The 12,976-nt window shown below is 40.6% G+C and overlaps 1 pseudogene; it reads left to right on the top strand.

Moving 5' to 3' along the window:
* Positions 1-4: 4 nt before the first annotated feature.
* LOC109916837 lies at positions 5-9,487 on the top strand (annotated as a pseudogene).
* The last annotated feature ends 3,489 nt before the right edge of the window (positions 9,488-12,976 follow it).

Here is a 12,976-nt window from a genome sequence, read left to right as displayed (position 1 = left end):
AAATGAAAGCAATGACATCGAAGAGCAATTCACACCCATACATGGACCAGCAAAATCTGAGAGAGAGTTTATTAAAAAACATTTTCCAACCACTGATTCGGAAATCTTCTCCGGTCAGAGGCTTTACACAGAGGGGACGTTTGCTTCTTTCATTGCTGTATCGAAAGATGACAATATCTTGACAAAGACTGCATTTAAAGAGATTCTATCGCTTGATGACGATGTAAAGCAGCTCAGTATTAACAATAGTCAAGGTGTCACATACGGCTATTCTTCTCTTTGTACACGGATGGCAGACTCGTGTTTTGGAAATGAAATTTTAAATATTATAAATCACAGTCTAGAAGCCAACGCCAGGATTTCTTACCCTACAATGAATCAGACTTTTATTGGTTTGGCTGTTGGAGGTGTCGACCTAGATCAAAATTATATTAAAAAAGCAAAGGCAATTAAACTGGATTATTATTTGCAAGAAGATAACGATGACATGAAAAATCTCAGTTTGCTGTGGCTCAAGAATTTCCTTCAAGAATTTCCAAACAAATTGAAAAATCAGAGGAGTGTTATGGTGAGTTTTTCATGTGCATCTATTTCTGGAAGTGTTTTCAGAAGCATTATAAAGCAAAAATGACATGATGAAGATGAGAAGCAATTAGAGGGCTGACCAGGAACTCAATCAATGATAAATTTTGAAAAGTGTAATAAAGGGGAATGAGGAAATCCACAGTTTGGAGCCTAGACAGCTGAAAACACTGCTTACAATGCAAGGGCAATTTAATTCAGGGATGCTGGACCAGCCCGAATTAGAAGAGTGCTGATATTTGAGAGAGTTGTGGGGCTGGAGGAGGTTACAGACACAGAGAAGGAAGAGACCATTGAAGGATTTAAAAAGTATGAGAATTCTAAAACTGAGAAAGTTTTCAGGTTCACTCCATTCATGGTTTGGAGGCCTAGGAAGGCGCATTCAGTAGACTGTCGAAGGATTACTGAAGGCATATCTGTGAAGGCCCCAGGCAAGTTTTTCAAATGATTGACATGGATCAAGGATGGGCATTCATGTTTCCCTCACCACAGGTGCACATGTGTCTTCCCAGAATGCTTTCATCAGTTTAATTCATGATTTCCAATTTAGCTATTTGATTTCTCAGCCTGATTTCCCCGATTGGTGAGCTTCCAGTGAATGTGAGTTCATCTCCAACTTTAAACTTTTGTCCCCATTACTGTATCTCACCCTGGTACTGTGGTCATCTCAAATATAAGCAAAATACCGCTGATTCTGCAAATCTGAAATAAAAATAGAAAGTGTTTGAGAGAGTCAGCAGGTTTGGCAGTATCTGTGGAGAGAGTAACAGACTTAACACTTTGAGTCCAGTATGACTCTTCTTCAGAATAGAAGAAAGCTGAAAATGCTGGTCATCTCCACTCACTTCATTTCAAGGAATGTGGGTGAACATTTATGGCAAACAATTGGCTTAGCCATTCATCATTTGTCAGATTTGCCTGGACCACATAATCCAGTACCGTGTCTTTCTCTGTAAAAATTCCTGGCAATTGCAGAATCAGTGTTAAATACAAAATTAATCTCCAGTTAATCATTTCCACTCCTCACCATCTGCTTAACCCAATTTCCCATACTGCCTGCATTCTAAAAGCAGCTCATTGACTTTTTAATCACTAAACTGTAATCATTCTATTCCGCTGCCAGTGTCACTTCTCCACCTCTTTTTGCCTAGCCCGCTAGTTCACCTGGATCAGGTACTAATCGTGAGATTATTACCTTTGTACTTTCTTTGAAATTTTGTCCCCAAACTGCTCGTAATCCCACAGCTGAACCTTTTTCCAAGGCCAACCTTTGTCATCAATGCCTACCTCAACCATAACAAGTGGATCCTTTCCCTTCCATTCCATGTCCTTCCCCATCCGAAAAGAGATGTCATGAACGTGGTAGCAGGTCGGCAACACAGTCTTCAGCACCCTCTGACTTTGTTGCAGAGAACAGTATCTGTTCTCCTAACAAAGCTATCTCCTCCTGCTACTCTATTTCTCTTTTCTTCCCCTATTTGATGGTGCTCTGAACCACAGAGCTGTGGTTAATTTACTCATCCTGCCTGCAGCTTGTGCCCTTGACCACACTGGGAGCAAGGACCATGTAGCTACTGGAGAAAGGCGCTAGTTGAGGACCCTCCAAAGCTAAATTGTGGATTGGTGTAGCCATCTCATCCGCAGTGACACCCTACTGTCCCTGACCATGGAGCAAATCTGATGTAAGTAATCTAAGTGGTGTGGACTGCCTCCTGTAACAGTGTCCAGGTTTTCTCTCCCACTCCCTGATGTGTCGCAGTGTCTGCAGCTCGGACTCCAGCTCATTAGCTTTGAGCCGATTTCCTTGAGCAGCCAATATTTGTTACAGATGTGGTTACCATGGATTGCTCCAGTTTCCACCAGCTCCCACATACCACAGCTGCTCAGGATGTTGTTTTCTGAAAATAACATGACAGTGTTTCTGATCATTCCTAAGCTTTTTTCCTGAATTATAGGTTTCCTATTTCACATCAATATCAAGACAAGAAGAATTTGAAGGGACTCCGAAGAAAATTATTCCTTTGTTCTCTGTCACGTATTTTCTTTCAATATTCTTTTCTATCATATCGTGTATGAGGTAACATTTATTTTTTCATAATTATTTATAACATGATTTCATAGAATACATCACAGAAAAAATCAGTTGTGTAATAGAAGATTCTCAACTTTATTTACAGGTTGGACTCTGTGAGAAATAAGGTATGGGTTGCAGCTCTTGGTGTTGTATCGGCTGGATTAGCTGTACTGTCAGGATTTGGACTGCTGTTATACTGTGGGATGAAATTTGCCATCAATACTGCCAACGCACCTTTTCTGATTCTGGGTCAGTAATACTTACTTTACAAATACAAGTTTGATCAAATTTCAAACGATTTTACAGAGGACCATAGGAACAGGAATAGGCCATTCAACCCTTTGAGCTTGTTCTGCCATTCAATGAGATCATGCCTGGTCTGTGGCCGAATTCCACATACCTGCCTTTGGCCCATATCCCTTAATACCTTTGCTTAACGAAGGTTCATGTTAGACTCAAAATTAAGAACTGATCCCACATCCACTGCTGTTTGTAGATGGGAGTTTCAAACATGTATCACCTTTTCTGTATAGAAGTGTTGCCTACCATCTTGCCTGAACATCCTGGCTGTAATTCTCAGACTATGCCCCTTAGTACTCAAATAGTCCTTACCTAGTGGAAATAGTCTAATTTTATCCATCCTATCTTTTCTTGTTAATATCTTGAGGACTTCAATTAGGTTGGGTCTTAACCTTCTAAATTCTAGAGAAAACAGGCCTAATTTGTATAATCTGATCTCTTAACCTAATCCCTGAAGTCCAAGTATCATTCTTGTAAACCTACATTGTACTTCCTCCAAGTCCAGTATATCCTTCATTAGGTGTGGTACCTAGATCTGCACGCAGTACTCCAAGTAGGTTCTAAACAGGGAGTTGTGTATAACTGCAGCATAACTTCTGTATCCCTGCACTCCAAATCTCTAGATGTAAAGGCCAACATTCCTTTCACTTTCTGGATTATTTTCTGCACCTGTTTGTGACATTTTAAAAATTGATATTGCCCAAGTCTCTTGGGCATCCACTGTATTTAACTTCATATCATCGAGAAAGTACCCTGATCTTTCCTTTGGTCCAAAATTGATAACATCACACCTCCTTAAATTGAATTCTGTTTGCCAAAGGTTTGCCCATTCACCTACTCTATTTTGTATCTTTGTAATTTTGTGCTATCATCCTCACTGTCTACAATGCAGCCTAACATTATGTCATCGGCAAATTTGGATATGTAACTTTCCAGGCCATTGTCCAAGTCATTCATAAATAATGTTAATGAATGATTGAGGCCCTAATACAGATCCTTGTGGACACTGCAGGCCACATCCTGCCAATTTGAGTTCCTACCCATTATCCCTTACTTCTGTTGCTTGCCACTCAACCAATTTTAAGCCAAGTCTGTAATTTATCAATTCCATGGAGTTTTACTTTAGTTAACAGTCTCTTATGTGTGCCTTTATCAAATGCCTTCAGGAATTTCATATGAACAACATTTATAGACATTCCCCTCCACTAATTTAGTCACCTCTTCCAAAAAAGCAATGAATTTTCTCAGGCACATCCTACCTGTTATAAATTCATGCTGATTATCCCTGATTAATGGAAAAAAATTCAAGATATTCAGTTATCCAATGCTTGAATATAAACTCCAACAATTTTCCCACCACAGGTGGAATACAGTCTTCAGTTCTGGTCACCATTTTATCGGAAGGAAGTTGTTAAACTTGAGAGGATGCAGAAAAGATTTACAAGAAAGTTGCTGGGACTGGAGGGTTTGAGCTGTAAGGAGGGGCTGAATAGGCTGGGGCTCTTTTCTCTGGAGTGGCAAAGACTGAGGGGTGACCTTGTAGAGGTTTATAAAATCATGAGGGGCATTGATAGACGGAACAGTCAAGGTCTTTTTCTGAGAATGCGGGAATCCAAAACTCGGGGGTTTAGGTTTAAGGTGAGAGGGTTAAGATTTAAAAGGGACCTAAGGGACAACTTTTTCACATAGAGGGTGATGCGTATTTGGAATAAGCTGCCAGAGGAAGTGGTGGAGGAGGCATCTGAATGGGTATATAAGTAGGAAGAGTTTAGAGGGATATGGCCAGATGCTGGCAAATGGGACTGGGCCAGATGGGGATGTCTGGCGAGTCTGAATGAGTTGGACTGAAGGGTCTGCTTCTGTGCTATATGACTCTATGACCCAGCCTTGACAGCCCTCTGCAGTAAATAATCTAACCGATTCATCCTCTAAGAGATGAAATTCCTCCTCATCTCTGACCTAACAAGGTGTCCCCTTATTCTAAGTTTATGTCATCTAGTCTTACAATCTTCTCAAAAGGCATAACCCTGTCAAGTCCCCAAAGAATCTTGTATGTTTCAATAATGTCACCTGTCATTCTTCTAAATTCCAATGAATACAGGGCCAACTTACACAATGTATTCTCATAAGACAATCTCTCCATTTCAAGTATCAACTAGGTAAACAGTGTCTGGAGTGACTTCAGTGCTATGATATCATTCCTTAGATAAGGGGATCAAAACTGTTCATATTATTCCAGCTGTGGTCTGACTAGTGTTTTGTATACTTCTGACAGGACATTCAACTTTCATACTTGATTCCTTTTGAAATGAAGACCAACAAAACATTTGCCTTCACTATTACCTATTGAACTTTACTGCTAGCTTTTTGTGATTCATGGACCAAGAGTCACAAATCCACTGTTCTGTAGCCTTCTGCAGTCTTTCCCCATTTCAGTAATATTCAACTACTCTATTCTTCCTGCCATAGTGCATATCCTCACATTTTCCAACATTCAATTCCATCTGCCAAGCTTTTGCCCACTCACTTACCCTGACTATATCAATCTGCAGACTTGCCACTTGCCATCCCTCCTATTTTTGAGTCATTTGCAAACTTGACCATATTACATTCACTTTACTTATCCAAGTCATTAATGTATATTGTAAATAGTATTTCAGAATACTGAGGATAGGCATACTGCTACTATAAAGGAAAGTTCTTAAGGAAGGCCCCACCAGTAGTGGTTAACTAAAGAAGGAAAGAAAAGCAACAAACTTAAGGAAAAGGCATGTACATCTACATCAGGAAGAGGAGGGAGTGAGGAACTTAAAGAAATTACAATCGCAAGTGAAGTGGTATAGAGAAAACTGATGGAGCTGTGGGCCAACATGTCTCTGCGTTCAGATGGATTTCTTCACAGAGTCTTAAAAGATGTGGCTAATGGGGTGGTAATGAGGTGCTATCTGATGTTGTTCTTCCTTTTCCAAAATTCCCTAAATTCAGTAAAATGTTCCATCCAATTGGAAAACAACAAATACCATATGATTCAAAAAGGGAAGGAGGCAGAAAACAAGAAAATGTAAGCCAGTTAGCTTGATGTCTGTTGTGGGTAACATGTTAGAATCAATCAATATAGAGATTTTCGCTGTGTACTTTGAAAAATTAAAGGGAAGAGTCAGCATGGTTTTGTGAAAGACATGTCATGTTTAGCATACGATTGGATTTGGAGTCTCCAGTGCAATTAGGGATGGACAATAAATGCTGGCCAAACCTATGGCACCCACATCCCACGAAATAGTAAGAAAAATTCTTGAGGGGTAGCATTCTTAGCTTATGTTTAAATTCAGCACTGCTAGAACACACTGCCTTATACTGGTGAAGGCAGATTCAAAAAGTGGATCCCTGTGATATATACTTGTCGAGAGCCAGCACATACACGTCGGGCCAAATGGTCTTCTTCTGTGCTGTAGGTATTCATTATTCTATTCTGCAGTTCTGTGTTCTGCTGTAAACATACATGTCTGTCATAACCTTTTAGAGGAATGAAAGTCTTGCTGTTGGTAACAGTTGTTGAAGTTCTCAAGTCTGTAGTGAAGTATATTGTACAATGTCCTTGCTCAAATATTCTCTTGATGTGATCAGGCAGGCTTGCAGAAGCCATCGAAGTTGAACAGATATTTATCTGGTTCTAACTGTAAAGATAATGTGACCATAGACCCAAGGCTGCTCTTTCATTACAGAGAGACAGCTGGTGGTGAGTGTATTCTGAGTGTCACCATGCTTCAGGCTAAGAAAGGGGTTGAGAAGACAGGATCTTTATGGTGACTTCAGCTGATGCAGGAATTGAACCTGCACAATTGGCACCATTGACCAACTGTCAGCCAACTGAGCTAACCATTTTGTATCACACTCCTGTATGGGGCAGACTATAATTATAATGCAGCATTATGTCTGTATTCATTGGAAACATTGCAGGTTAGCCCTGTAATCAGGTAGGAAATATAATTACAATAGCGAATTTGGCATACTGTCTCCATTTATTTGCAGCATTTGGATTTGAATTTCTTTTGAATTGTTGAAATGTAATTTAAAAATTCAAGGCAGGGTCTTCGTGGTATTATCATGAGACAATTAATCCAGACACTCAGGTAAAATTTTGGAGACCTGGGTTCAAATAGCGAAATGGTGAAATTTGAATTTGATAAAAATCTGGAAGTAAGAGTCTAATGATGAGCCAATGATGAAACTATTGTTGATTGTTTCAAAACACCATATGTTTCACAAATATCTTTTGGGGAAGGAAACTGCCATTCTTATCTGGTCTGGGCCTATATATGACTTTAGACACACAGCAATGGGGATGATGCTCAACTGCCCTCTGGGCAATGAGGGATGGGCAAGAAATGGTGGCCTAGCCAGTGACGCCCACATTCTGTGAATGGACAAAAAAATTACAAAATGTTAGCTTGCAAGTTCAGCAGGTAGTTGGGAAGGCAGGTAGTAGGAAAGTTGGCTTTTATGTCAAAGGGAATGAAATACAAAAGGAGGTAGGTCTTTTTAAAACTGGTAAACAATGCCCATATCCCATGGAATGAATAAAAAAAAGGTTTGATAATAAGCATTGATTCTTCATCATGCTGATGAGAATGTTGAATTTTAAACACCTATATTTGTAGTCATTGATTGATAATCACTGGTATACTAATTCACCTTCTCTCATTTCTCTAGGTATTGGCGTAGATGATATGTTTGTTATGCTTGCCAGCTGGCAAAAGACAAAGGTCACAGATAAAGTTGAACATCGCCTTGCAAACACATACGCTGAAGCAGCTGTCTCTGTTACAATCACCACTCTAACTGATGTTTTGGCCTTTTATATTGGCATTATGACACCTTTTCGATCCGTGCAGTCATTCTGTGTTTACACTGGCACAACAGTTCTGTTTTGCTTCATTTATAACATTACATTTTTTGGAGCTGTTCTTGCACTTAATGGGAGGAGAGAAGCTTGTAACAGGCATTGGCTGACGTTCAGAAAAGTTGAAAGTGATCATGAACCAGAAGAATCTAAATGCTATGCAATGTGCTGTGTAGGTGGAGCTTACAGTAGTGAGACTGGCACAGAAAAAGAACATCCAGTTTATTTCTTCTTTAAGGAATATTATGGTCCATGCCTTACAAACATTTGGACCAAGGCAATTGTGGTTGTCCTATACATTGGTTATTTGGCCATCAGTATTTATGGCTGTTTAAATATCAAAGAGGGAATTGATCTGAGAAATCTTGCCTTTGATGGTTCATATGTGATTAAATTCTATGATGATCAAAGTACTTTTTTCTCAAAATCTGGACCACGTGTTATGGTTGCTATCACTGAACCCGTGGGATATTGGGATTCCACTGTTCAGGATGAAATTGAAACCTGCATGGGCAGATTGGAAAACAACTCATATGTCGATCCTGAATTGTCAGAGTCTTGGCTTCGTGTGTACATTGATCTATCTAAAAAGATGTCAATAGACATACAGAAGAAAAATGCATTCATGGGAAATTTACTTACATTGTTTCAAATTGTTCCTTTGTTTGAACAAGACATTAGGTTTTCAGAAAGTAAGCAACAAATTAATGCTTCTCGCTTCTTCATTCAGACCATTAATGTCAATACTTCAGTTGCTGAGAAAAACATGCTGAATGAATTAAGAAAGCTTGCGGAGGAATGTCAAATCCCTCTGTTGGTGTATCATCCTGCATTTATCTGTTTTGATCAATATCTTGCTATAGTATCCAACACAATACAGAATGTAGTTGTCGCTGTTAGTGTAATGCTGATCGTTGCGCTATTTTTAATACCTAATCTAATGTGCTCTGTATGGGTAACATTTTCTACTGCATCAGTTTTAGTGGGTGTTGCTGGTTTTATGGCTTTTTGGAGTGTCAATTTAGATTCTATATCAATGATTAATCTGGTCATTTGTATTGGTTTTTCTGTGGACTTTTCAGCTCATATTTCGTATGCATTTGTGTCCAGTGACAGAGAAAGTGCAAATGAGCGAAGTATTGATGCATTATATAGCCTTGGATATCCTATCATCCAGGGAGCCCTTTCAACCGTACTGGGTGTGGTTGTATTGGCTGCTGCAGCAAGTTACATATTTAGGACATTTTTTAAAACCATGTTTCTTGTCATAACCTTTGGGGCTGTTCATGGTCTTATAGTTCTGCCTGTGTTTCTGACATTTAGTGCAAGCTGTGAAACGTCAAACAGCGCAAAATCAGGTAAGATAACTAACCTGCCGGGCAACCATATCCATTCCAATAAGGCAATTGAACAGAACGTGACATGTTATACAAATTCATTTAAAGGCATTTCGGGAGGACAGGATCTCGATTATCCTGGTTTCTTTGTTTCAAATGCCTCCAACAGCTTTCCCCTTCCTAGGCACCGTCCCTTGCACTTGCATGACATGCAACACCTGCCCTTTTAGCCCCTCTGTCCTGACTTCCCAAGGTCCTAAACATTCGTTACAGGTGAAGCAGCAATTTTCCTAAACTTCTTTCAATCTAGCCTACTGTATTTGCTGCACACAATGTGGTTTCCTCAACACCGGGGTGACCAATCATGAACTTGGTGACTACTTTGCTGAACCCCTCTGCTCAGTTCATAAGCATGACCCCAACCTTCCAGCTGTCTGTCATTTTAATTCACCCCCTTTCTCTCACACTGACATTTCTGTCCTCGACCTACTGCAGTGTGCTGTGAAGCTCAATGCAAACTCAAAGAACAGCAACTCACCTCCCATTTACAGCATCTGGACTCAACAGCATCAGTCAATTTTGACGTCTTAGTGTTTTTGTTTTCCTGTTTTTCCTTTCCAACAGAGGTCTTCATTTTACAACTGTTAACAATTACTCTGAACTAAGATTGTTGAACGTATGACTTAGAGGTCAGGATGTAACCCATGAATGGGTTCTATCCATTTCATGGACCAATGTTCAAGATAAAGGTCCATGGCAGTGATTGGTTCTGCAAGTTGTTGCTCCTCCAAACATAGGGAGCTTCTCTCCTGCTAAGCTCACAAATGAGAGAATGAAGAGTCTGTGATTGGAGGAATTATAGTCAGAATATATTGGTTGGACCAAAGGGTCTGTTTCCATGCTGCATGATTCGACAATGGATTCATGGTCATCATTAGACTCTTAATTCCAGATGTTTGTTGAATTTAATTTCCACTATCTTCCATGGCAGGATTTAAACTCAGATCACCAGGACATTACCTGGATCTTTGGATTAACTGTCCTGTGATAATACCACGAGGCCATCACCTCTCTGAAGTTGAGTGTGTTTAAGTGTGTGCCCTGCTCATTCTCAGGGATCTCACTCAGTCACTGTCACCCACACACATCAGCATTAACTCACTGTGTGTGTGCAAGGATGTAGGTGTGGCTGAGTGAGTGAGGGGCCTTAGAATGGTAGTGGGTCAGACACACATGTAGTCACACACAGACAGAGGCTGCTCTTGTGAGACACGCAGATGCAAAAATATGCATACACATTCTTCCCCACTCCCTCCTGTCTCCTTTTCACATACCAGTAATTAATGCATACTCAGGGCTGAGATAAAAGGAAAATCCAGGCTGAAAGTCAACCTGCTCCAAATCCTGACTTTTTAAAAGGAATTCTGCTGAGGTTAGCTCAGAATGAGTATGCCATTGTTGGCAAATGCAAGGTCATTGTTAGTTCAACATAATTTCTCAGCTCAGCTGCAGTTCCTTCCCTCTTTCCTGGTGATTATAATTTGTTGCCCTGTATGTCTCTCTCTGTCTAGCTCCGCTTTCTACAAACCAAAAAGTGAAAAAAGATTTTATTATTTAGCTCTGTTGCTTGGCATTTATTTACTAACTACTCGATTTTCCAATTATGATTTATTGTTTTACATTTTGTTTTGCTCAAAGTTGTTTAGGTTTTCTTCAATCCCTAATTGTTTTCCTGAAATTCATTTTTAATGTACCAATCTTTGTCTTTCTGAATTTGTTCATTGGCTCCCTAGAGTGGAAAAAGATTGAAATGAGGCTCCTAACATGAAAAGGTCAGATACTTTTGCTCTGGATCAATGTTCATTTATTAGAACCATTAGCACTCCCTTTGACTTCTGTCCCTTGACATCTTTGTTATTTATATCTTCTACCCTGTAAGCCATCCCTGATCATCCGTTTGGTTTTATGTGACTATAATGATTGGAACCAGGGCCAGATGGATATCACTGCCTGTTAGATCCTTGATTGGAGTTGTTAACCTGGGCCAATCAGGGATCCCTGGCTAACAGATATAAATAGGAGATTCAGAAGATCTTCTTTATACAAGGACTGGCTTGGAGCTGGCTGGTCGCAGCCAATGTACTGTGCACATTAAGTAAATGATGATTTGATGATGGGATACTAGCCTCTGTGCAGTTATTTCAATGATGACAAGAGAAAATAGTATGTGCCTGAAGAAAATTCACTCCAACAGCTGTCTTTGAGCTGGGGTAAGCACTTCTGGTACCATGCAAAAGCACCTACTAGCTGAAGTCCAACTCGTCTTCAAACAGGCACTACAACTGGCATTGTCATTAGAAAATGCAGCAAGTGGAGCATGGGAACCATAGGGCATCCCAATGGAAGTGGACACCCTCACCTATCTGATTGAACTTGGGGAACATCACTTGATTGTATGCAATCGCAAAGGTTTATGTGAGGCATATCCTGAGCAAAGGGACCATAGAGCAGCCCACAGTAAAACTCCACAACAAATCAGAGCCTCAGCCAAATGGCAATAAAATTCTTCAGGATCTGGGCCAGCAAGCCATTATAGTTTCTGCTGGTATGTGGACTCGATACAGCAAAGGAGTCCTACAAGGCCTGACTTGTGTAAGAGAGTTTGTAGGCCAGTAACCAGGAAAGTACACCTCCATGTGGGTTGGAAGAGCCAAACTTTTTCCCCCCCCCTTTATTCATTCATGGGATGAGGGCATCACTGGCTAGGCAGCACTTATTTCCCATCCACATTGCTGTGGGTCTGGAGTCACATGTAGGCCAGACCAGGTATGGATGGCAGTTTCCTTCCCTAAAGGATATTAGTGAATCAGATGGGTTTTTCCTGACAACTGATTCACAATCATCATTAGACTGTTAATTCCAGATATTTATTGAATTCAAATTCTATCATCTGCCATGGCAGGATTCGAACCCTGGTCCCCAGAACATTATCTGGGTCTCTGGATTAACAGTCCAGTGATAATACCACTAGGCCATTGCCTCCCCTTAGTGCTTAGTGACATCCAAATCAGAACCAAATCAAAACTAATGTCTGATTAAATGGTCATCCAGTTCTCATGGAGGTTGATACCAGCGCAGCTGAATCAGTGGTTGCAGAACCTGTCTTTAACAAGATTCGCCCTGAGCTCCAGCCCTTCTCTTTGTGCAAGACCTCAGCCAGACTGAGAACGTACACCAGAGAACCATTACAGATCAAGGGTATGACTTCGGTTCAGGTCTCCTATGAGAAGCAGTTGGTGCAGTTACCACTGATAGTAGTAAGAAGCTTGGGCCTGAGCCTATTGGAGGCTGAGAAAGATTCACCTGGACTGGTTCAACATTTTCTGATTATAAAATGGCAACCTGAGTGAAGTCCTGATGAAATACCCAGGAGTTTCACAGGAAGGGCTGGGCACTGTCAAAGGGACCAAGGCCACTTTACATGTTGACCAGGAAGCAATTCCGAGATTTTACAAGGCCTTCTCAGTGCCTTTGCCTTGCATGCAAAGCAGAGGTGGAAATCAGGAGACTGGAAAGCAAAGGAATCATCAAACCAGAGATATCCATCTTCTATCCGCCTTCCCCTCCCTCCCTATTTATTTCAGAATCTCCTTCCCCTCCCCCATTTCTGAAGAAGGGTCTAGGCCCGAAAAGTCCGCCTTCCTGCTCCTATGATGTGGCTTGGCCTGCTGTGTTCATCCAGCTCTACACCTTGTTATCTCAGAATCATCAAACCAGTCCAGT

The sequence above is a fragment of the Rhincodon typus genome, unplaced genomic scaffold (genome assembly GCF_021869965.1).
Source record: "Rhincodon typus isolate 14 unplaced genomic scaffold, sRhiTyp1.1 hic_rhity00003072, whole genome shotgun sequence".
Lineage (NCBI taxonomy): Eukaryota > Metazoa > Chordata > Chondrichthyes > Orectolobiformes > Rhincodontidae > Rhincodon > Rhincodon typus.
The sequence above is the reverse complement of the archived record's forward strand: the minus strand, read 5'-3'. Positions and strand labels throughout refer to the sequence as shown.